A 26,049-nucleotide genomic window follows, 5' to 3' on the forward strand; every position below is an offset into this window, starting at 1 on the left:
GAGGAGGTGGGGACTGAATGACCTTAAAGAAGCCCTGTATCTATGATATTATAGTCAAAAGAAGCAATACAATTTAAAATGAAGACACTTCTGAAAGCTAAAATAAATAGGACTCAGAATTAAGGTTTAAGGTGGGGATGAATAAAATGATATCAGTTCTTTCTAAAGCAGAGTTACCACTAATAAAGCCCCAATTCTCAAAATGAATTATTTTTTGAAAATATATATATATTAAGTACTTGTTATATAAAATCAGACTCTTCCCTCAAGGAGCCTACATTCTAATAGAAAGAGAAAAAATGGAGGAGTGGTGATAGGGAAAAAAAAAACACTGGAAAAGTAGAAGTGGAAGGATATAATAATTAACACTGTTTTCAAAAGCATTGTATTTTTTATTTATTTGTTTATTGTTTTAAGAAGAGGCAGAAGGAGGGAGTGAGGAAAAAGTGGAAAAATATAAATATGTTAAAAGATAGATAAGGGTGTGTAGGTGATGCAATTGATAGAGTGCTTGACTTGGAGTCAGGAAAACTCATTTTCTTGAGTTTAAATCCAGCCTCACTCACTTATTACCTGTGTGACTCTGGTCGAGTTACTTGACCTTCACTTCAAGAATCAAGAGCATTCAGGAAGGAACCCCGGTTCAAATTTGACTGTAGACATTTACTAGCTAAGAAGTCACTTACCTTCCATTTGCTTCAATTTCCTCACATATAAAATGGTGTGATTGCGAGGATAAAATGAGAAAATCATTGTAAAGTTCTTTGTATATAGGAAACACTAAACAAATGTTAGCCATTACTATTCAGAATTCTTTGTTGCTTTCAGTTAAATCGATAGAAGAATGAAAAAGACTGGTGTAAGTAATCTTGAGAAGACAAAATATATATTTTGAAGGAAAGTAACTCTAAGAATACAATATTCATGAGCTAACTGTAGTAGAACTGTCCAAGGTACTGAAGGGGCAGAGAGAAGAGAGAGGATGCATATTCTGTAAGTAGGAGGAACCAGTCATACAGGTAGCATTTAAATGATTCAACTCTGAGGAACTGTAATTGCATTGCACTACATATCTCTTTCACTAATGCAGAAGACAGTTTTTTTGTTGTTGTTTTTTGTTTTTTTAGTTGGTAGGAATTCTTTAAGAGTTATTATACTTGATAAATATAGGCAGCTAGGTGACACTGGGTACAATGCTAAACCTGGAATCAAAAAAAAAAATCTCAATTTAAATCCAGCCTCAAATACTCACTGAAAATGACTCTATGCAAGTCACTCAGTCTCAATGTGCCTCAGTTTCCTTATCTGCAAAATGGGATTAATAATATCCAGGGTTATTGTGAATTTAAAATAAAATAACATTTGTAAAATGTTTTGTAAATATAAAAGTGCTACAAATGCTAGTTTTCATTATCATTGTTGTTGTTGGCTTGTTGTTGTTATTATTGTCATCATTATTTACCCCATTCAGTCAATTTATATATGAAATGAACCTTCACTGAGTTTACTTTAGCCTGGTCTTCAGGCAATAGGCCTGGAGTTCATCACTGAGTTTGGACTTGAATCTTCTCTAGACTGATAAAACATTCAACAACTTCTACTACATTAAAAGGCAGAATTTTCAAAACCAGGGTCACTTGATGAGGAATTGAATGAGTATTTTATAGGATAGGTAGGTTTATAGGAAAGAAAAGAAAGTATAGTTTTATACAAACAGATAATAAATATATGAAACTAGTTATTCTAAAAGTTCTTATAGAATGTAAAAGCAAATAGGGTCAAGAAATAATAGTACCTACTTCACTCCAAGGGCCAACCTTTGTAATTCTGAATAGTAATATCATAATACAATGAGATCTGGCTTAAGGATCTTTCCTAATCATTTCCATATATCAAATGACATTCATAGAAAGTTATTTCTTCCTAGTGCTGATATAATTGCCCTTTGATTCAAAGGCCCAACTGGACCTTTGTAACTGTGAATCAAACTGGGAGTAATTTTTCTTTTGATATTTTCAAAGGCCAATGACAATTCTTTCTTAGAGTCACACAGCTGGAGATAAAGACTATGTTAGCTCAAGGGAAGCTAATTAACATCTCTAATCTTCTGACTATTCTATCTCTGCTAAAATAACTGGCAGGATTCACCTCCACATTATAAGGTAGGATGTTTACCTCCCTATCTATTATTAAGTTATATCAACTAGACAATTCATCATCTTGGTAAAAAGTGAAATTTTTCATTGATTCATTCAGATGAGTTTTCTTTCTTTATAAGGCATCCCCGTATATTTCAAAAACATATTGATGTTTGTATTTTATTCAATAGAACATTTACTTTTGATAATATAGGCATAGTGTCATGGGTTAGTGGAAAGAATTTTGCGTTTAATTCAAATATTAGATTTCTCTTTATACTACATAAGAAAATTAATTAACTTTACTAGGTCATAGTTTGTTCATTTACAAAATAGGGAAATTGGATAGACAAATTTTAAAGTCCAAATCTTTCAATTTTATGACCCTGTAATCCTATACCCTCAATCAAGACCACAGGATGAGTCTTTCCTTTGATCCCTCCAGAGACATTTTTTATCCATAAGAACAGAAGGCATATTCAGTGAAGGGGTTTAAACATTCTTACTTAGATTTCAACTCATATGCTCATATTTGTGACTGTGAACCAATTTTAAATAAAACTGCTTAAAACAACACAATGCCCCTCTATTACTCCTTTATTGCCATACTCAAAAATGACAGTGTCCTTTTCATGTTCCTGACACCCTTAATGCCTTCTTTTATAACATGCAGCTGATGTTCAAAGAACCTTACTATTCTTTTGCCAGTTCTCTTTAAAATCTTTTAGGGATTTTTTATTGTGACATTTATTAGAAATCCAGAATCTTTTAATGTCATTACTATTAGGACTTCATAGTGGGAGAAGCACACAAGTCAGCATGGTCAGACACATCATTGATAAAGTTTCTAAATATTGTTATTTAGAAAAAAAATTTTCTATAGTTCCAAAATTTACATAGGAACAATATGACTAGTATTCCTCTCCTAGACAGGCTCAAATTCCTTTACAATTGCCATATAATTATGCAAACAGTGAATATAAAATTATATTTTATAAATGGAAATAGGCCTTGAGATTATGTCATGAGCATCTTAGCTAAAGGAGCTATGTATGATTAGCCTGACAAAAAGAAAAATCAAAGCAGACATGATGATTTTTTTCAAATATTTATTGTCAGGTAAAAGCATTGTTTTGCTTGACTCCACAAGGCAGAACCAAGAACAATAGAAAACTATTAGAGAGAGGAAAATTCATGATTGTATTAAGAAAACCATCCTAACAATTAGTGCTGTCCAAAAATGCAACTACCTGCAGTTTCCCACATTTCTCTTATCTGTCTATGTATGTCTCTGTGTCTCTCTGTCTCTCTGTCTGTCATCTGTCTCTGTCTCTGTCTCTATGTTTCTGTCTCTCCTCTCTTTCTCTTTTCAGAAATACTATACACTTCAGGTTTTTTCTTCAACCACTCCTCTTTTTATTTTGAGCTATTTATCCTCTTCGGTACTTTAATGTTTGTTCTTTCCAATGCTCTTTCCTTTGTTCTCTTCTATTTTCTCTATACTCATTCCCTTGGTAGTTTTCTTTAACCCCTTAGCTAATTAAAGCCATTAATTAATTAATTGCCACCTTTATACAGATGATTCTCAAATATATATACTGGTAGTCCTGATCTCTTTACTTAGCTCTTGAACCCTTTATATAATTGTGTAAAGGACATTTCTATCTGGAGGGCCAGTCAGCATCTCAAATTATTCATGTTCCTTATCATGTTTGCTACAGAACAATTAAATTTGAAATTTGAAAAAGACCATCTAGTATAGTTGGAACTTGACAAAAAATCCCCATCACTACATCACTAACTACTGGCTATACAATCTTTGATTGAAGATTTCTAGTGGATAAGGAAAAAGGTCTACCTTCTAAGGTAGTTCTTTATCCCAAATCTTGTCTTCTTTTTGGATTCAAAAGCTTGGAATTATGTTTGACTCTGCATCTCCCTCAATTGTCAAACACAATAAATTATGATGTACTAGGTATTCTATGTCTCTCCCTCTTCACTCCATTTCCAATGTAACCTACGCAATATAAATCTCCCATTACCATGTATATGAAATATCATAATAGCCTCTTTTCTACCTTTACTCTTTTCCCCATACAATTCTTCCCAAATGCTTCTGCCTCTTCTGCTTAGATAGTTGTGTGGCAAAGTGGATAGAGTTCTATGCCTCTAATAATGTGAGCTAAAATAAGATAACATTTGTAAAGCTCTTAACACAGTGCTGAATACATAGTAGTCACTAAATAAATTCTTATTCTTTTCTACTCTACTAAAAAATCCTTGATCGTTCCCCATCAACTACTAATTAAAATTAAAACTTCATTGTTAGACATTTAAGTTCTTCAACAAATTAGACTGTTTTACCTTTTAGACTTTATCTCATATTAACATTCTGTGTGCTCTAGCAAAAGACTGCTCTTTATCCCAAAACATGTCATAGGTTTTCTTGTTTCTATATATTTATTCATATTATCCTATATGATTAGGAAATCCTTTATACCTTTCCCCCTGATATATTATTACTTATTCTTTAGGCATATGTCATATCTTTTTTTCCTGTTGCTTGAATCTCTTGACCTTTGTTAATGATCTGTAGACTAACTTCAATCGAAGTAGGTACTGCTAAATAGAAGTATGTATAGAATAATTTTACATACACACATAATATACATACATATGTTTGTGTCTAATGGTAGCCATCTCTAGGGAGAGAGGGTAAAAGAAAGGAAACAGTACATTTTTGTATATTTGAAAGGAATAACAAGTTGTGCATGGTAGATTTGCAGTTTCATGTACAATCATCTTTTATATTATGCAGTTATAGAAATGCTTGTTTTGTTAAATTAAAATTTAAAATAAATTAAATTAGATACATTTAAATTAAAATTAATTAATAAATTAAAAGATAAAGAAATTAGATTAAATAAATTTTCCACTGTTATCTTAACCAGCTCTGCAACCTAAGATTTGCTGGACTTTGCTACTGCTCCATTGATATGCCCTTAGTCCACCTAGATCTTTTTAATTGCCTGAAGCTGAACTTAAAAAGAAAATTTAACAGAAAAATTAATATACACAAAGCATTTAAATAAAAGGAAGTTTTGAAGGGAGATCATTAGCAATTGGGAGATCAGAAAGGGTTCTGCATTTGAGGTATGTCATTAATAAGAAGGAAATTCTGAGTTGAAGATATTGAGGAAAGTGCAGTACAGGTATGAAATATGATCAACCCAAAAGCAGAGAGAAGGGAAAATATTACTATCTTTGAGGAATAAATTAAAAAGCCAATTTGATTCTATTTCAGGAAGAAGGAGGATGAATAATATTCCAGCAAAACTAGAAAGATAGGTTGGGCAGAGTTTCCAGGTCCTCTGGAAACACAAAGATGAGACACAATCTCCTGGTGTAAATCTCAAATGGACTGATCTTAGAGAAAAGGCACAAGCTTACAGAAGTGGAAAATTAGAAGAGACTGAGAATGGAATATGCCATCATTCTGTTAAAGGTAAAAAACCGTCTACATGCTTTGGTGCAAGGTGCACATACAATAGGCAATCAGTATTGTTTAATGTTTAACACAGAGTACCAAGACAATATGGTTGCATAGATTAATGAGGGAGGAACATATATTACTAGAAAAATACAGCTGAGCGTGTGGTCTTTATTGGCTGTCCCAATTGGATGAAACAAGACTTAGTTTATAAGAATAAATATCAGAATTTTCTCTAAAGCTATGATACTGCTTTTTTAATGTTATTTGACAGTGCTTGATTCTGTATAATTGATACTAGACAATGTAGAACAATAATTTTGGCATTTCACAGACAGAATATTTAGGCAGGAATGCTAACATTTTATCTTCTTTTTAAGAGATTCTTTCCCCAATTTTCCTAAAATGCACTTGTATCTCTGCCCAAGAGTCAGCTAATTCAATTTTGGTACCAGCAAAATATGCCCCCCCCCTTTTTTGTTGCCAAGTAAGCAAGTAATGTACTGTTCTCTACTTGCTTTTTAGTAATGGTAAAGAGTCCCAACTGTGAATCCTCTGAGAATATCTGAGCTCCATAGATTGTTAAGGGGAGATGGCCAGTGATGAAAATTAGCCTAAAGAATAATAAGAATGAGATTTTGAGGCACTGTGGGACCTATTCCCTTGAAAATAAACAAATAAAAATTTAAAACAGGTGAATTAAACATACAACAAATAAACTACATTATATATTTTATCAAAAGTGATTAGAGTTAAAGATCTGAAGAAATTATTAAAATCACTGAATGAATTAAGTTCTTACTTCTTACCAAGTATTTTGCTAAGTATTGTGGCTAGAAATGGAAAAACAATCAAGTCAGTCCCTGATCCCAAAGACCTCACACTCTAATAGAGGTTGGAAATAAAAGAAAGTTCAGCTTCAGGACAATTAGAAAGGGTAGTGGCAAGGTCCAGAATTCCTTAGATTGCAGAGCTGGTTAAAATAACAGTGGAAAAAAATCCTTAGAATGATTATGAGCAAAATTGGAATTTCAATCACTGCTAAATAACACTTCCTAAATTCAATGTGTCTAAATAGAGTTGGGGAATTATTCCACAATTATAAAATGAACTATAAAGGCTCGATAGAGAGGAAAATAGTATAACAGAGCTATTGTAATGACTGAATTATTACCTGGAGTTCTCCAGGGAAGATATAAACTTAAATATAGATAGTGGTGGTTAAGAATTAAAAAGAGAATTTTTATTCCTTCTCCATTTTCTCAACTGTTGCCCCACTTGATTTTGTAATCTAATATATGCTACACATGGATAAGGCTTGACAACTAAGACATTGTTATGTCTCCTGTGCCATGATGAAAGCTGTTGGAAACTGAAAGTTTTGGGTAGGAAGGGAATGGTTCACATTTGCAGCTGAAACAGTAAAGTTGTTTAGTCCCTCTCCCACATATATTTCAGGGTGGTAAAATGGAAAACAAAAGAAAACAATTGTCTATTGAAGTAGACCAAAGATAGGCAATGAGGGAGGAAGGAAGAATGAATTTAAAAGTGGATTAATAATGTAAGAAACAAAGGAAGCACATTATTCTGGTGTCAAGAATTAATATTTTTCATTAAATTGCAAGATATCTTAAGATTCTATAGAAGTAATAATAGCAATAGTAAAGTAGTAATAACAGTGTGTGACTTTGTGTATGTGCATTTATGCATAATTATTATTGTAAAACCAATAATTGGTCATTCAGAGGGTCTTGTTCCTTCTTGACACCAGTTGATTGCTTTAAAAATGTGTTTTATCTTTCCAGAAAAGCTAAAGCACATGGTAAAATCTCTACTAATTGGAACACTCAATTAAGTAGACATGTTATCTCTGGCTTGGCTTTTAGAAAAACAAGGAAAATAAAAACAAAATAAGGTGTCAGGTATTTTGTAATTTAATCCAATTCAAACAACATTCATTAAGTATTTACAATGTGCAAAGCACTGTATTAGATGATCAGGATACAAAGAGATTGCATTTTCTTGGCAGGAACTAATATGCACAGAGATAGAATGCTATAAAATAATGTAATATGATGCCGAGAGGGTTGGTGGTGAGTTATCAACACCAGAGTGTTCTAAAAATATTTAAGGAAGGAGGGAACATTTTCTGCCAGGGGAAATCAGAGGACATGATGAAAAGGTGGTGCCTGAGCTAAGCCTTTAAAAAAAATGAGGATTATTGAAAAGCAGAGCTGAAGAAGGAATGTATGAAAAATGAAATGAAAAGAAATTAATAGAATTAATAAGTTTAATAGAAGAAGGTAATTGAATATCACATTTGCAAAATGAATGATAGCCCATATAGTTTGCCTAGAATTAAGAACATTTAAAGGAGGAAAATGTGAAATGTTCTTGGAAAGGTAGTTTGGAGTCAAAAAGTAAAGCTCTTCAATGGCTGGTTAAAGTTTCATACTTTAAAGTTTAAACTTTTCATATATTTGTGAACAAGAAGCCACCGAAGATTTTTAAATGTACAAAAGAGATGGTAAGAACCAATGTCTTTAGATTTTTTTTGTAGCTGGAAAATCACTTTTTCTATGAGTTATAGAAGGGATTTCCTTATGTGTATGCATTATAATATATATGAGTGCTGAGATTGCTCCCAAATCATGTATATGATTTGGAAGTATATGATTTTATCAATTAAAAATGAGAGATTAGAGATTGGAAGCTTCAAGACAATAAAGAAGCAATTATAATATTTCAAGTAAGTGGTGATGTGACTTCAATAGAGTATGGTAATTAGAGAACTTTTAAGCAAATATATTTTGCAGAATTTAGACAATTTTTTGTGACCAAGTAGTATTCATATCAGAAATTCAGGGATGTCTGCATCCTTAGGAAAACTATGAACACAATTTTATCACCAACAAAGTAACAAAAATAATATTACTATATCAAAAAGTACAGGAAAAAACCCTCAACAAACATTTGAAATCAGAGGTATAGAAAGATTTTTCCTTAAAATGATGACTCTATCCAAAACTATGCCCAAATATTATTTATAATTAAGATAAATTAAACATGGTAGAAATATATGTTAAATTCAATACATGCGTGCACATTTATACAAGTATCTAGCTGTACAAGGAAAATCAAATCACACAGGGAAAAAATGGTAAAGAAAATAAAATGCAAGCAAACAACAACAAAAAGAGCAAAGATGCTGTATATCTTTTTTTTTTTTTTTTTTTTGGCTATATCATGTGCTATACTCTACTGGCTATGAGTGGCCAGTATTTCTATTTTGTATGAATACCTCACTCTCAAAACATTTTACATCTTTTCCTCTAAAGATCTATTGTCTATTTCAGCATCACATGTCTTGCCTTTTGATTGAATATATGCATTTTACACATTACCATAATATGTGAAGCTTATGCATAGACCTTAGCTTAAGGCCCTGAACTATAGGCTGCTATAAAAATCCCACACAAAGAGAAGAAATGTTATTATTCTAATTATTAGTGAGTTTACATGCATGTTTTACAGTTTGCAAATGATATGCTAACTTTTTAGTATATAAACTACTTGAGAAGTGATGAGTTAAGGACAAATTTTGAAACACTAAATCAAAATAAGGAAAACCCCATTACAAAGGACTTTGTCCTGCTTTGTTCTTAGATTATTAATGGGACAAAATCAGTATCTATGTTCTAAGATCTGTAAAGATGACCAAATCTCCTTCCTTATAATACTTTATTTCTCAGAGTGAAGTTTAAGAAATAAAAATATCATAAAGAGAGAAATTTGTTTCTCCCTTAAACAAAAGTTATTTTTAACAAAAATATTGCTTTCATGACATTGTATGGCTAAGAGTCATTGACATATTGGGTCATCCAAATAGCAATTGAAAGGCACGTAGTAGGTCTGAAATAGCTATAATACATTACAAACGAAGAATAATACAGCAGAAATAGTAAGACAAAACAAAAACAAAAAAAGATATCATAAAAGAAAGATGTAACAGAAAAAGGACATAGGCCAGACGTGTAGCAGGAATGTGCTGTGTATCAGTGTCTTTGAGAAAATAAGAGAACATAAGGTGGCCCCTAAGCATATTAGTAGGGTCTGCTGTGATGTTGGGCTTGGGCAAGACTCAGTTAGGATGAGAAGATTTTAATGGGTTATAATCTTCCCCCAATCTATAAGAGCATAGATCCATTAGTGTGTTGGGGTATAACATATTTTAGATACATGTTATGTTTGTTCCCAAACACTAAAATTCCAAAGGGTTCTTTCCCCCAAATAAAGCATTTCTCATCCAATTCAATTTGAAACAGACTTTCATCTTCTCAGTCAATTTAAGCAACAGTTCCTCCAGTGCCAGTCACTTTATCCATCAAGGCTTAAGATAGGAAATATGATGAAGAAAATGTCTGATAGAATGCCAAGCTTGGGGGGTCTTATCTAAGGCCCCAGAGAATTCAGATGGCAAGCCTATCAAGAACAGTGGTGTGACCCTCCAGCTACATAGATGAAAATCATCATTTCCACTTTGACAAATGGATCCAGCTTGTCATTTAAAATCTGAAATTAGGATTGCCAATAAAATAACCCTTGCTAAATGTATCTGAGTAGGGGGGAAAACAACTTATCAACATAATGTTCTTCACATTATTTCCAGAGTAATTCAAGTGTAAATACATAAGATTAGATCATTAACTAGAGAACACTTCATTTGCCATGGTTGCTTTAAGGAAAACATTACAGGGACTTTTCCCCTTCAGTTAAACTTTTACTGTATCTATGTGAAGAGAGAAATTGGGGTTAAAAGTGAAAAAAAAATTGGAGTGGAGTAGAAATCAGTGAAGGAGAGGGAGTTAGTGAGAGTATTGAAAAACAAAGAAGAATTTTAAAAAGGCTTAAAGAAAGTTTTTAAAAATACAAAAATACAAACTTAGAAAGAAACAGCAACAAGCAAACCAGTAATAGAATTATGTTAAATGTAAAGTACTTTGAAAAAAGTAATCTACACATCATAGATTTATGGTTTCATCTTCATTTTTTTATGTTCTTCCTTGCTTGGTGGGGATATTCATGTTTGTTGATGATTCTTAAGATAAAATAACGAATATTAAACAAAAAATGAAACTTCCAATTCATCCCATTATCAATCAATCAATAATCAAATTTTCTATATTAAGCCCTTCCTTTATTGTCAAAGAACTATTAAAGGTAATTAGAAGAAACATGAAGCAGGATTACTGATCTTAAGAAAACTGCACTTGAGTTGAGAATATAAAACATATAAGTTCAAGCAGTAAACAGTACATTCCATGTAAAAGGCATAGTAAGTTCCATGGGACTTTAGAGGCAAAGGTCACTTTTAGCCACCTGTAGAGAAGATAGGATTTGAGCTAAACCTTGAAAAATAGGTAGCATAAAATGTCTGGATGGCAGAGCAAATTTTTTGCTTTTGATCCACAAGTTTAGAATTATTAATATATTGGGGTTTATATGCTTGTAGCATCAGGGAAGAAGAATGCTGCTATTAGTATTAGAGTTTAGCTTTGGTTTAGCATTATTATTTTAAAAACCCTGTTCCATTGTTATTTTGAGGTTGGAGTGTAAAGCTATATACCCTAAAACTATATAAATAGTATATGAATGCAATGCAATGTCTATCTGAATATAGACACGTACTTAGATTAACACTTAGATACATAACACAAGCAAATTTAACACTCAGAAAAATAGTAGTTCTTTATTTTCAAAGAAGCTACTTTGATGCATTTTGATCAACGTTTCAGAATGTAATCAGTGTTCATAATCAAAATTATTAATTGTATAGCTCTTAGCCAACATAAAAACAGGTGCATAAAGCTATATTTTGATCATTGAAATCTGTTTTGAGTAACTAACAATGTTTCTTAAGTTGCTATTACTGTACCATTCAGTGTGCAAGTGTGCAAGGAGATTCATGAATTTATGTATTATGAATTCATGAAATTATGCAAATTTAAAGAAAAACATTCAAAACACAGTTTAAATATGATGTGGCAAACATGAAAATGTATCTATTTATCATTTCATAAGCAGAGTTAGTCTATTTGTATTTCAGAAATCTAATAGTTTTTTTTTAAAGAGGTACATGATGCTTGTTAATGTAGTTGTCACTGACAAAGATGTAACTGGGAAGTTCCTATAAATATATCAATAAATCATGATTGGCCAGAAAATTTGAAAACACATGATAAAAATAAAAGAATGCATGACAGAAAGACAAGAATAAGAATAATAAAGAATAGAAAAGAGAACAAACAGCCAATTTCATGATATGAAATTTTAAAAGGATATTGAATGCTATATAGAGCATCTGTCCCAAACAGTGTAGACATCCCTGGAAGGTATACTGCTATGGTAAGAGAACTTATCCACAGCATTATTCATTATTTACTGTAACTCATACATCCACATATAAATGGTATGGTGATGACTGACCACCATCGTGGTCCTGTATTTTCTTGGTGTTAATTGTTAAGCCAAAATGAGTACAAGCAGCAGAGAATTAATCCATACTTTGTTGCATCTCAGCCTTGGAGGCAGCATTCAGTGCACAATCAACAGCAAACAAAAAAATCATTCACCAACACTCCCTCCACTTTAAAATTGGCTTATAGCCTTTTCAAGATGAAGAATTTATTGAGGGGATGAACAAAGCCATGTGTATAGAAAAAAGAGAAAAAAAGAGCAGACTTTTAAGAAGGGAAAAACTGGCAAGATTGCTTTCTGTAGCTGTGTTCTATTTGTAATTTGCTTGCAGAATTTTAAAGCTGACCTTTGTAGATATAACTCGACTTCTCATGGTTTTATGAGCACTTGAACTCTGAACAGATGTTTGAGCTGATGATTATGATTGACAGCTCATGGTGGTAGAGGATGACTGAAAAGAACTCAGGAATGGCGTTTAATTCCCAAGGCTAAATCTTAAAGCAAATCTTTCATTTGGGTAATGGCAATAGAGGTGACCAGTGTCAAATTCTAAGAGGTTAGCACTTGGCCAGGAGTTTGCTGTAGAAGATAATTGACTCCATTAAGTATCAAAAATCTAATGACAATAAGGCAGGAGAAGTAGTAGTAGTTTCCCATGAAAACAAGTGCATCAAATATTCTCTCTTTGTCCTGTAGCAAGGCAATAGCTTGTTATTCAATTAATGGTAAAGGGCCATGTGCTGCTCAATTGCTTAGAAACCTTGTGTGATGGAGCAAATAAGTTGATCATTTACAGACATAGAGTTTGACTCTGTGTTCCTCCTCCTTACCTTCATCCTGGACTTTCTAGAACCAAATTGTCATGTAAAACTTTTTTTTTTTTTTTTAATGAACACTGGTTGCCAGCAGCCACCATTGAAAATACTATTTTCATAAATTAACCCCAAAATTAGAGCCAGGATGAACCTAGGCGATTATGTTGTCCATCTTTAAAAATGAAAAAAATGGGATTTTTTGGAGTGTTTAGCTTTACACAGTGCCTAACATGTACTTTATAAATGTCAGTTATTATTATTATTATTATTATTTTATCATCATCTTCTTCTTCTACTCAAAGCCATGAAGCTTTGTTTTAGAATTCTCAAGTTCTAGTCCCAAATGGTAACTGAATTCTAATACAGAGATTCTTAATAGAGTTCTTGGCCTGACTCAGTCATTAACTAATTGTGTGACCTTTTTTCAAATGCCTAAACTTCTTTGCACCCCAGCTTCTTCTTTAGTAAAATGGAGAATAACAATTCTGATTTCTTTAATAGAATTCTTTTAGGATCAAATAAGTTAGCAAGAGCATCAACCAATTTACAAAATTTACAATTACAAATCTAAAGTTCCAGATTATTATGATTATTATTTTAATAATATTATCATTAAAATAATGATATTATTTTAAATAATATGATATTATTTAATTGCCAAGGGACACTAGGCTATAACTCTTAATTAATGCCTAAACTGTCAGGATGAATAGTGACTCTGTAACCAGAGAACTTGGATTGGAGCTGAGAAATCTTCATTGATTCCATTGGAGAAAAATAGCATTTGTGTTAATTCAGTTCCACTTTCTTCTTTCCTTTGATTTCCTCTTTATTTTACTTGATCTCTGATCAAAGTACATCTTTTTTACAGCTAGTAGGAAAGCAATGTTGAAATTCCTCATTTGATTCTAGGATATTTGAAAAAAATAGGTTAGCAATAATAGGAAATATGATAGAAACTGATAAAAATAAGGATTTGGGGGGCAAATAAAGAATTATCAGTTCTGTGTCATGTAGCTAAGAAATCTGAGTTAATTCATAGCATAGCTAAAATCATAAGAGACCAAAACTCTATGGAACTACATTTTGCATCTCTGCAATGGAAGTCTTGATAACAGGTTGATATGAACTATCTCACTACCTAGCACATTCATGAGATATTAGAGTTGGAAGCCATTGTAGAGGTCTCCATCCCATTATTGTACAGATAAAGAAATAAAATCTGATGGGTTAAGTTACTTGTTAATGTTTGTATGACTAGTTATTAGCAAAAACAAAAGTAGAAGTTAAGGATGTAACTTCTATACTAGTGCTCTTGCCATTTATAGAAGGAGAATTAAATTTGGAATTATAAGATCCAGGTCTGAACCTAGCTTTGCCTCTTATTAGGTAAGACTTTGAGCAAGCCTTATCTCTGCCATTTCTATTTTCTCATCTATAAAATGGAATCAATATTTCCTGCTCTATCAAACAGGGTACTTTTGAAACCCAAATGAAATAACTATAAGAATAAAATTGAAATGTCAACTATGTCTGGCTAGTTTTATCCTCCCATAATTAGCAAAAGCAAAAGAAAGATTCCAATCCAGTGTCTTTAGGATAAAGCTGAGAATTATACATTGATATGTATCATCAAACATAAAGGAAGTATGAATAAAAGAATTTTTCTTGTTGATAATTAAGGAAAGTTACTCCTTGCATCTCTAAATGTAGCAGCTAGGTTCAAAGTAGTACAGGAAAAAGGAACAAATGGATTGTATAGAAAGATAATTCAACTTGATTATATCAAGGACATTTACACAACCTTCAATTGAATTACTCCCTCATTTTGCTTTAAGAAATCATTCCATATCTTTGATCTGGCAAAAATAAAAAAAAAAATGGAGGGAGAAGGTATTAAGATAAATGGATAGTCCTTAAATCATGTCACATTTTCAGACTGCAGTTGCATCTTTGCTGAGACCTATGCAAAAAAAAAAAAAAAAACTGTATCAACAGTGACAAGCCCAGAAATTAGGACAATATGCAAAACAGGGTCTTATATGATATTAATGTGTAAGAGAGACAAGCCTCAGGGATGGAAAGAGGTCTAGATTACATTTTTAAAAATCTACATAATGAATGCTACTTCAGACCAAGAGCCTAAGAAAGAGAGAAGAAAAAACTCACATTATGCTAGAGAAATCTTAAGATAAGAATGTACAGAAAATCATCCTGTGTGAAACTGACAAACATTATTTTAGTGACTGATAGGAATTGCCACTCCTTGGGCAGTCATTGCTAATGAATGTTGTTTGAATATGTTGTTTCAGAAATTCTGGGGTGGAAGTTGAGGAAGGGGTTGGAAAATAGTCCATACTAAGAGACAAGAAGACAAGTTTAATCTGAATTTTTTACTATCTATGTGACCTATGAGACATTTAGCTATTTCAGCCTTTGTTTGTATGTTGGTTTGTTTTTTTTTTTCCCAGATTTAATTTGCTTACCTTTAAAGTAAGGGAGTTGAACTAGATGATTTTTAAGATTTCTTCTAATGCTAAATCTTAGATTTGGGGGTTAGGATAGTGAAGGAATGCAAATCAAGGGTGATATAAGGGAAAAGAGGAAAGGAAATTGGGCAGAGAGGGAAGCTGGAATTTTTTTTTACATCAATCTAGCAGCATTGTCTACACTCTGATTCAGACTGTCCTCTACTGATTTAGGAAGGGAGTGAAAGAGGATGGAGGAAGCAGCCAACCCAGACCTCCTTCCAACATTACAGACCCTTCAGCCTCAATAACTCAGGCCTCCAAACTACTTCTAGTTCTGTTCTACCCTGTTGCAGATCAGACAACTACCTTCCCTTTCCTACTCGTCTGTAACCTGGACTCCACTCTTAAGTCCCTCAGCCCTGATTATGCTTTATTTTTTAGGGTCCAGACCTTTACTCAATTTCTTTCGGCTCTTCATGTCACTGCAAATAAACCATATCCTTTCCATCTCCCTTTTCTATATTGTCTCTTCTTGTTAAAATGTAAGCTATTTAGAATAAGAATTAATTTATTTTCTTCAATTTTTATTATTAGCTCTTAGCACAGTGCCTGACAGTAAATACTTAATAAATGTTTTAAGTATCTATCTATACAAGGCACCAATCTAACACATACATTCCTAAAAGACCTTGCAATGCTGAGAGCTTGGGATAATACATCAAGCATAAGGATAATGCAATTCTTTGTTTAACTAAAAATATTCATACCCCATGAACTTCTGGACATGTCATAAGAAGTAAAGACAATCTGTAGTAATTGAGAGCCCATGTTCTTAGGTAGAAATTATTAAAGCATCTTTATAAATCAGCTTTTAAAAATAGACGATTAGGGAATACAGGGTTAAAGTTAAAAATGACAACAATGAAATTAAAAGGTAAGGCAGTATGAACACTACTCTGGAATTATTCAATGGATAAAATGGAATTTTAACTGTGTATTATAGGGGAATGGGTAGCCCATTACATCTTTGAACACTGGGAAGACAACATGTACCATGGAAACAATTCTGGATTTGGAATCAATGGACCTCCATTGAACTCCCAACCTGTTACCTGTTATGCAACTTTGTGCATTTCCTTACTTCTCTGAGTGTTGGTTTTCTCATCTGTTAAATGAAGGAATTAGAGCAGGTGTTCTGGAAGTTGTCTTTCAGTTCTAAATCTATAATTCTATGATTCTTTTTTAACTGGTTTGAAGAAGAACCAGAGCTTTATTTTTCTAATTTAAATACAAAATAGAAAAAGGAAAAAAAAAGACAGAAAAGAGAAAGAAATGTTGTCATGTGTACAACAGAACATAATGGAGTATTCAAAATATGTTACAACAAATTTACATTTTACAAAAGTATACATAATACTTGAAGACATTGTACTCAAAAGAGTTCATTTTTTTTTTGCTTCCTTGCAGATTTTCTTTTTTCCTCTACTGTGCATTTTTTACTTTATTCAGAGCTTCATTTCTTAAAGTGATAAATACTCCATAAGGACAAAGCCGAGGCACTATGTTATAGTTACTTATGAGAAGCAACCAATGGAAGCAGCTGTTTTTAGCCTCAGGCCATTCCTAAAGGGGCTGATCATCAATATGCTCAATAGCATGGCTACAAAAAATGAGAAAAATCTTCATGTCTGTCTTATGGAAACCAATCCCCCTATTTAGGGAGCAATTCCTTATCCATCACAATGCTAGATTGTTTAATTTAATCAATTTAATGGAGGAGAGTTACAGTGTGAAAGATGAGAATAGGCAAACCATGTGTCTTCCTCATGGTCTATAATGTGAGTGTTCAACTAATGATAGTTGAGCATTGTGGGATTTACCATTCTAAGAAGAAGAAAAATTCATTATTTGTATCATTTTAAAAGCTCATGTGTATATCAGTCTATATAATTGATACATTAGTGAAAATTGACAAGCTAACTCATAGGCTAAGAGCAGGTTTTGCTTTCTGTGATATGTTCATATTTAATATTCCCCTCATCTTCCATGATCATTACCATCATCATCATCACAACTATGTGGGTTAGGTTTGCTTAATTTCTTTCCTTCCTAGAAGGAGATAAAATTGCCTCCTGGACTTGTTTGACTCAGGGGGCTAAGGTTCAAGTTGGCCCTTCCTGGAAATAACATTCTTCGACTTGTAGCTTTATTCTCTTGCTTCCTGCTCACCTGAGTGGACTCAGGGCAGCAAGATGGCTCAGGGGATAAAATACCAGGTCTGGAGTTAGGAATACTCATCTTCCTAAGTTAAAATCAAGCTTCAGAGATATACTAGCTGTGTAACCCTGGGCAGGTCTCTTTACTCATTTGCGTCAATTTCTTCATCTCTATAATGAGCTGGAGAAGGAAATAGTCAACCTACTCAAGTCATTTTTGCCAAGAAAACCCCAAATGGGTCACAGAAGAGTATGACAAAACTGAAAAATGACTAAACAAGTAGAATCAAGGCTCTTCAAACTTGGAGGACATATTTTTTTTTCTAATTTTATTTATTTTTTAATTATAGCTTTTTATTTACAAGATATATGCATGGGTAATTTTTCAGCATTGACAACTGCAAAACCTTTTGTTCCAACTTTTCCCCTCCTTCCCCCTACCTTTCCCCCAGAGGGCAAGTTGACCAATCCATGTAAAATATGTTAAAGAATAAGTTAAATACTATATATATATCCAGACAGTTATTTTGCTGTACAAAAAGAATTGGATTTTGAAATAGTGTACAAGTAGCCTGTGAAGGAAATAAAAAATGCAGGCAGACAAAAATAGAGGGTTGGGAATTTTATGTAGTGGTTCATAGTCAACTCCCAGAGTTCTTTCGCTGGGTGTAGCTGGTTCAATTCATTACTGCTCTATTGGAACTGATTTAGTTCATCTCATTGTTGAAGAGAGCCATGTCCATCAGAATTGATTATCATATAATACTGTTTTTGAAGTATATAATGATCTCCTGATCCTACTCATTTCACTCAGCATCAGTTCATGTAAGTCTCTCCAGGCCTTTCTGAAATCATTCCGCTGCTCGTTTCTTACAGACCAATAATATTCCATAATATTCATATACACAATTTATCCAACCATTCTCCAGCTGATGAGCATCCACTTAGTTACCAGTTTCTGGCCACTACAAACAGGGCTGCCACAAACATTGCACATACAGGTCCCTTTCCTTTCTTTAGTATCTCTTTGGGATATAAGCCCAGTAGCAACACTACTGGATCAAAGGGTATGCACAGTTTGATAACTTTTTGATCATAGTTCCAAATTTCTCTCCAGAATGGCTGGATGTATTCACAATTCCATCAACAATGTATCAGTGTCCCAGTTTTCCCACATCCCCTACTTGAAGGATATCTTAAGGCTGAGTTATGACAACCAACTCTTCCTCTATCTCCTCATTCTAAGTAACAAAATGTCCCTGTTGAATTCCCTTTTGTTTTGTTGTTTGATGTTTTTCAGTTTCAGGACTCTGTGACCCCATCTGGAATTTTCTTGGCAGAGACACTGGAGTAGTTCACCATTTCCTTCTCTAGCTCATTCTACAGGTGAGGGATTGAGGTGAACCAGGTAAAGTGGCTTTCCCAGGCTTACACAGCTAGTAAATGTGTGAGGCTATATTTGAACTCATGAAGATGAGTCTTGCTGATTCCTATCCCAGTGCCCTATCTACTATGCTGTCCAGCTGCCCTACCTGTCCTTTTTTATGGCTAAGTTACCAAACTTTTGTTCCAATGTTGAACAACCTAGAGTATTTCATTTTGTTCTAACAATGAGTCTAAATTAACAGGTGACTGACCAGAATCAGCATCCCCTGTCATCTAATTATATTTTCTAAACCCAAACCCAGATCCGTAGTCCTGGATACTCTGGATCATAATCCTGGAACCATATAGGGATGCCCTTTTAGTTCTGGACAGTGACTCATTTTTAATTCTTGGAAATAAGTAATTCACATGATAGTCTTTTTATAGTCATTCTTGGTTAAACAAAATATTAGTTAACTAACCTCAGTCATTCTGTATAGATGAGTTTCCTTTGCATTTGCAAAGTAATTATTGTACAAGCCCTGACAATCCAAAGCATTTTCCTTAAAAAACAGCCACTGCCACCACCACAACAAAACATAAAAGAAAAGAAAACAGATTAGGTGTAACTGTCACAAATAGGATGCCAGTTCATGATTTACATTGTGGCTGGCTTATGACCTGTCAGCTCCTTTCTGTGGTTACATCAGTCCCTATGTTGTAAATATCTGGTCTTCATTTAATTCCTTCTGGGAACTTCAGTCTAGTGAGAGAGGTAGACTTGCAGGATTTCAGCCTACCAAGGCTGAATCAGGATGTGATGATTGTTTCCCAGGAAACACATCTATTCCAAACATTTTTTTTTTTTTTATAAAATCCACTCCAGGTATATTCTGAAGGACTTTGGTGACTCTCTATAGATTCAGAGCTAGAAAGGAACCTTGGGAATAATCTAGTACTACTCTTTTATTTTGTAGATAAAGAATCTAAAATCCCAACAATTTTATTGACTCATTCACATTCATAAAAATAGTGCATAGCAGTGGCAGCTGGATCTAAATCCATATCCTCTGGATATAAACCCAGGGCTCTTGCCTCTCTCTGCCCTCTCTCCACCCTCAAATTTCCCTCCTCAAATATTACTGCCTCTCATATTCAAAGTCTCTTGTATGAAGTAAGTGGAATGCCCATCTAATAATGGTTCAGTTTGTGGGATTTTTCTCTTTACACAAGCATAGTTACCATGTGGCTTTGTTTCTGGAGGAAGATTAAGAGCATGAGCCTTGAGAAAATACTGCTATTGGCAATTTGGTGCAGATGAAGTGGCTGCCAAGATAAAAACACTGCCTGGAAGTAATAATTGGAGGGTCAGGCAAAAATAACTGTTCACACTGTGTTCTTATAAGATATCCAAAAATAATTGGTAGTTAGGGAGAGACTGGGCTAACGGTAATAACTGAAAGGAATGAATCTTGATTTTACTCAATGATTGTTGAGCTCAGTTATTCCCTGTCTTATCCATATGATGATTTTGTGGCAAATGGTTAAGAAGATTAAATAGCCAAAAGAAGCTTATTTTTTTTTAGAGAGAGAAAGACAAGTGAATTTATAAGATAAAGAATGGGTATATTTCTTTTATTAACAAGGGCATCTTCTTTTCTCAAAGACATGAATTCACAAAGCAGAAAGAAATGGGATGATGAGGTAAGTATAGCACAAAAGGCTAAAGAAATTTATAGCTAAATATGACATGTTACAACATTTTTCATTTTTCATTATTTCTGAAATTAACTTATATATTTCAGGAAAGAACATGCTTTAAATTGCTGCTGTCGTGGATACCAAAAACACCCTTTTAAAATGATTCTCATGCTAAAAGAACAAAAGAGATGATGAACAATTCCAAGATAACAAATAGATTGAAGACATAGATACAGGCTGGAACTTTCTTTAGCAGAGTCTTCAATTAGAAACAGTGTGTGGGTGAAGGGTGGGAAGGGATACAGCTGATGAAACCAAACATGCTTCAACGACACTCACTATGAAAACTGTATTCTCACCTCCTATAGAGCCAGTGAATCAAAGGTTCATAAGATTCCAATGAATTTCTCAGGCAGTGGGTGGCCCAAGTTCCTACATCCAGCTGCCTTTTCATGTGAGAGAGAAAGCTGACATCACTGTCACTCATCCAAGTTTAAATTTACTCTTTAATTTTCACTCACTTTTCCGATTTTTTTTCCTTTTTCTAGGTTCTGCCTCCTACAGAGAAGAAGAACCTTTGTTGCTATTCACCCATTCAGGTTACATTATTTTTCCCCTCTTAGAGAAAGAAGATCATTTAAAAAAAGTATTCCTCATAGCTATACTCTTCAAAGAATGAAATATTTTTTATTTATGGATAACATCTGCATAGATGCTTTGAATAAGCTTTTTCATTTGATCCTCACAATAACTCTGTATGGTATCATATTATTATTATTATTCCCTTTTTGTAGTTGAGAAAAGTAAAACTGAATAAGGTTTAGAGACATACCCAAAGTCACACAGCTAGAATCTGAGGTAAGATTCAAATTCAGGTCTTCCTGACACTTGACCACTGTGTAACCTACTTGCCTCTAAAACAAGATCAGTATATTTATTCACATTTGATTTTCATTGAATGATTCAGATAAATGAAACTTCTGCCTTTATAATCTTTTCCTAGAACCTTATGGAAAAAGCCTTGGCCTCCAAACCTGAGAGTTTTGGGAATATCACTTTTTTATTTGTATACTCAACCTTTAGCACAGTGCTTTCTACATAGTAAGCATTTAACAAATATTTGCTTCCTTCTTTCCAAAAAATGAATCTCAAGTTACCCATTTGGCAGCATATCCAATGATTCACAACTTGCATCAGTAGAAATGTATTCTATACATTCACTCTGTTTTTCTACTACTATTTCCCCTTATTTTCTTTCTTTTTTTCCCCTGAGACAATTGGGGAATTCCCCTGAGTCACTTAACCCAGTGACTTGCCCGGAGTCACACAGCCAGGAAGTGTTAAGTAACTGAGGTCACATTTGAATTCAGGTCTTCCTGACTTCAGGTCTGGTGGTCTATCCACTGAGCCACCTAGCTGCCCCTTATTTCCCTTTATTTTCAACATTCCCATTGAGCTTCAAACAAAAGTGAAAAAAATAACGTTCTCAAATTTGATGCTAGAGAACTCAAAGTTATTTTGAAAAGATTTTCAATCCATTCATTCATGTCTTCATACAGTATTTATTAAATAGTTTTCATAGGACTGCATTGGATGTGAAGGAAACTTCAATGATATATGGTAGAGTCCTTATCTTAAAATAGTTTACAATCTAATAAAGATTATATAATGAATAGATGATTAAATATAATGCAATGTAAAATATGATGAGAAGTTCTATGAGATCAATTATCAAGGACTTACAGAGCACCCATAATGTGCCCATCACCCCATGTTATGGGTAACAAGGGAAGTCTATTAAAACATACTATATTAAAATTTTTATTTGTTTAAATTATTATATCAAATATTATTAATTGATATTATATTAACTTGTTATTAATATTAAAATATAATATAAAGAACCCGGGATTTGAGTTAGATAATATAAATTCAATGACACTTATTAATTCTGTGACTGTGGGTAAATCACCCCTTGGGCAACAGGTTCTTCTAATGTAAAATGAAGTATTGAGCTAAATCTTCTCAAAGATCTTTCTCAATCCAAAAGTGCTACGTTATTGCATAGAAGATGGAGTTCCAGAGCAAAAGGAGTTTGTAATATAGTAACAAGGCAGCACAGTTTAATGGATAGGGAATATCATTGGAATAAGGAGTAACTCAGTTTCAATCCTGCCGCACATACTGTGTTATACTGCATCTATTTCAGCAAGGCAGATTTCTATACAATGGACCTCAGTGTTCTCTGACATATCATGGGTTGAATGAGAGATGTCAATCAGTCTGTTAATATTCAACTGCTCTCCCCACCCATATCCCAATATCTCCAAATTTTATTATATGCATTACTTTATTTTCTTTATTTCGTAAGGGGTTGATCTGAGACTCCTTTGACCTAACTGATAAATTATCCAATCAATTAATTCAAATCTTAGGGCTCAAGTCTGTCAGAATGGCAGCTTCAATTGAATAGATATGATCTTTACCCCTTTGCTAAAGGGACAAATAGAACTCTTCTCATGGGTCAACTAATTGGTTAGTGGTTGGGACAGCCTCTAAAATGATTGCCTAGTAAAAGCAAGGAAGACAAACTCTTATCAGTGGAGGACCCTTCCCCCCCCCCACACACACACTTTTATCTTTGTCTATAAAATAAAGCTGCAAAATAGTCTGTCCTTCTTTGAGCAGACAAAATGATTGCTGCATAAGCAATCACATAAGAATAAGAAGCACAGAACAAGAGCTACCTATTCTTGTGCTAACAAGTTGAGAGGGGAGATAATGGATTTCAGTATCTACATGCATTCTGTCTTTCTGAACAGAAATCAGGGATCAGAAACTTTCTATGGGAGTTTAAGAGTTTTTGAAATCAAGAATTACTGAGTTTGAATATCTGGATGCTAGATCCTCTAGAGACAAATATTCTTGGTAGCATGCCTCTGGTAGGTTATACTAGAACATAAATATGTAAAAGTCATTTCTAGGATGAAAAAGAAATCTGATTTTTGCTAACCATATTATAGCTGTAAGTTGTTGGTATAAATCTGAGGTGAATGAGGAATATTTTTTTCATAGTTTCCCAAAAAAGGAGTTTAATAAGATATTTTATTGCTTTTGGTTTCTCTTTTTGTTCATATTCCTGTAAGTCCTTTGCATGTGTAGCATTTTCTAGGGTAAGTAAAACAAAGATGATTGTATACCTATTACTGATATTATATATCAATTACTTATATTGGAATTGAGTGCCTTATTACCCACTTTTGTGGAAATCCAAACACAGACCAATTTTGGTTCATTTCCATTTTGGGGGCATGATTCTTAATTGACTCCAGGTAGGATAAAAAATCCAAAGAGATAATCATTTGGATCAATGCCTAGGATCAGACATGGTCCATAAAACTTTTAGTCTTTTAGAAGGCCCTCAGTTACATTATCTTTTTTAGTAACTAATTATTCACTTACTTCCAATTATAAGTGAAAATTTAGTCACTACCAAAGCCAACATCTTATCCTGATGACACCATTGGGCTTACTAAAACAAATAGCATATTTGAAGGTTTGTATGATAGGGGAAACATTTTGACTCTCCAGTGGCAAATATTTAGAAATTCTCTGTGTTCCTTATTGGGAATTAAGATGTGTCAAGACACAGATTCACTTGTTCCATTGCTTATGCAAATGTGCAAGTATCCCAAGTTAATGGAAATTTCCCACTACATTCAGAAAAACTATGCTAAGCACTTTACATATATTATCTAATTTAATCCTCATAACAACTTTGTGAGGTAGATGTTATTGTTGCCCCCATTTTATAGCTGAGGAAACTGAGGCTGGCAGAGATTAAGTAATTTATTCAGGATCACACAGTCTCTGTCTAAGGCTTGTTTTGAGCTTAGGTCTTTGTGAATTCGAAATCACTATTCTATATTCTATACACTACTCCACCTAGCAATCTCTATAGAATGATTAGAAGGGCATCATCACTCTTTTGAGGACATAAATAATAAATATGAAGTCATTCTCAACAATGCATTGCTTTGATAGTATTTGTTTACTTTAAGAAAGGAATTATTCTATTATTGTGACTTGGATGATTGAACTTCAAAATGGTATCTCTTTTCTCTCCATTATAAAGTACATCCGACGACCTACTATATATAGTACCATTTAAAACACTAAGCATTTGGCTTTTTTTTTTTTTAAGAGAAAAATGTAAGCCTTTTTTGAAGGTTTAAGCAAACTTGTTTAAAAAAAAAAAACTTATTTCAAGCCACATTCATCTAGTACTTTTCATATAAATGCTACCAGCTGCCAAGTAATTTAAAAGAAAGCAGATACATAAAGCAAGAAAACAGTGTCAGCAAGTTAACCATGGGTGATCATAGAGGTGGCAGAGAGATATAGTGGAATAAAGCAAATGAAGACAAGGGAATTTGAAACCTTGGATACATATGGATTTCTTTAAAATAGTTCTCTAATAAAATCCACAGGCAATAAAGAGAGAACAAATTCTTCTTTTCTAATCACCCCTATTGCATTATTCTAGGAGAATGAAATCATTCCATACCTAAAAATCATATAATTCATGCTGATATACCAAGATGGACATAATCATTAAAGAATAAAAAGAAGCCTGGCCACTAGAAATATAAGAAAGGAACAGTGTTAATACCGGGTACTGTTCTAATTTTACACAGTCTGACCTATGAAGAAATGGGATTATTTACCCTGGGGAAGAGAAAGCTGAAGGGTTATTTAACAATGACTGTGGTTCAGGAGATGGTGGCTGGTTATTTCTGTCTTTACTGGGAACAGAACAAGGAGAAATTGCATAATGAATGATTGCCAGTGAATTTGTCCTTGTAGCCTATGTGAATCAATGAGTTGTCAAACTCAGAAATGGATGATGAAGGGAGGGAGAAAGGGAGAATACAGGCTTGCTTAGAGTAAGGACTGGATGAAATCTCTTCAAAAGAAGGCAATGGGTTTCACTTTCAGTGGAAGAAACGAACTGAAAGGTTAAATTTCAAGAATGGCTTGCTCACCTATCCCTCATCTTACCCACCTGTTTGCTGATGTTTGAACTTCTTTTCATAAAATAGAAATGGTTTCATTCTATCATAGGAAATCATATTTAAATGTGCACACACCTGCTGAGAGAGGACATCGATTACAATTCACACTAACATATCCATGGCTAATAGCTTTCTCTACAGCTATGATAACAATAAGTAGCATTGTATATTCTTTAAGATTTGCAAAGTGCTTTATATTTTGTTTTATTCTCACAACAATCCTGAGGTGTAAATAGTATAATTATCCCCATTTTACAAAAAAAAAAAAAAAACCTGAAGAAACTATGATTGGGTAACTTGT

The sequence above is a fragment of the Antechinus flavipes genome, chromosome 2 (assembly GCF_016432865.1).
Source record: "Antechinus flavipes isolate AdamAnt ecotype Samford, QLD, Australia chromosome 2, AdamAnt_v2, whole genome shotgun sequence".
NCBI classification, from domain to species: domain Eukaryota; kingdom Metazoa; phylum Chordata; class Mammalia; order Dasyuromorphia; family Dasyuridae; genus Antechinus; species Antechinus flavipes.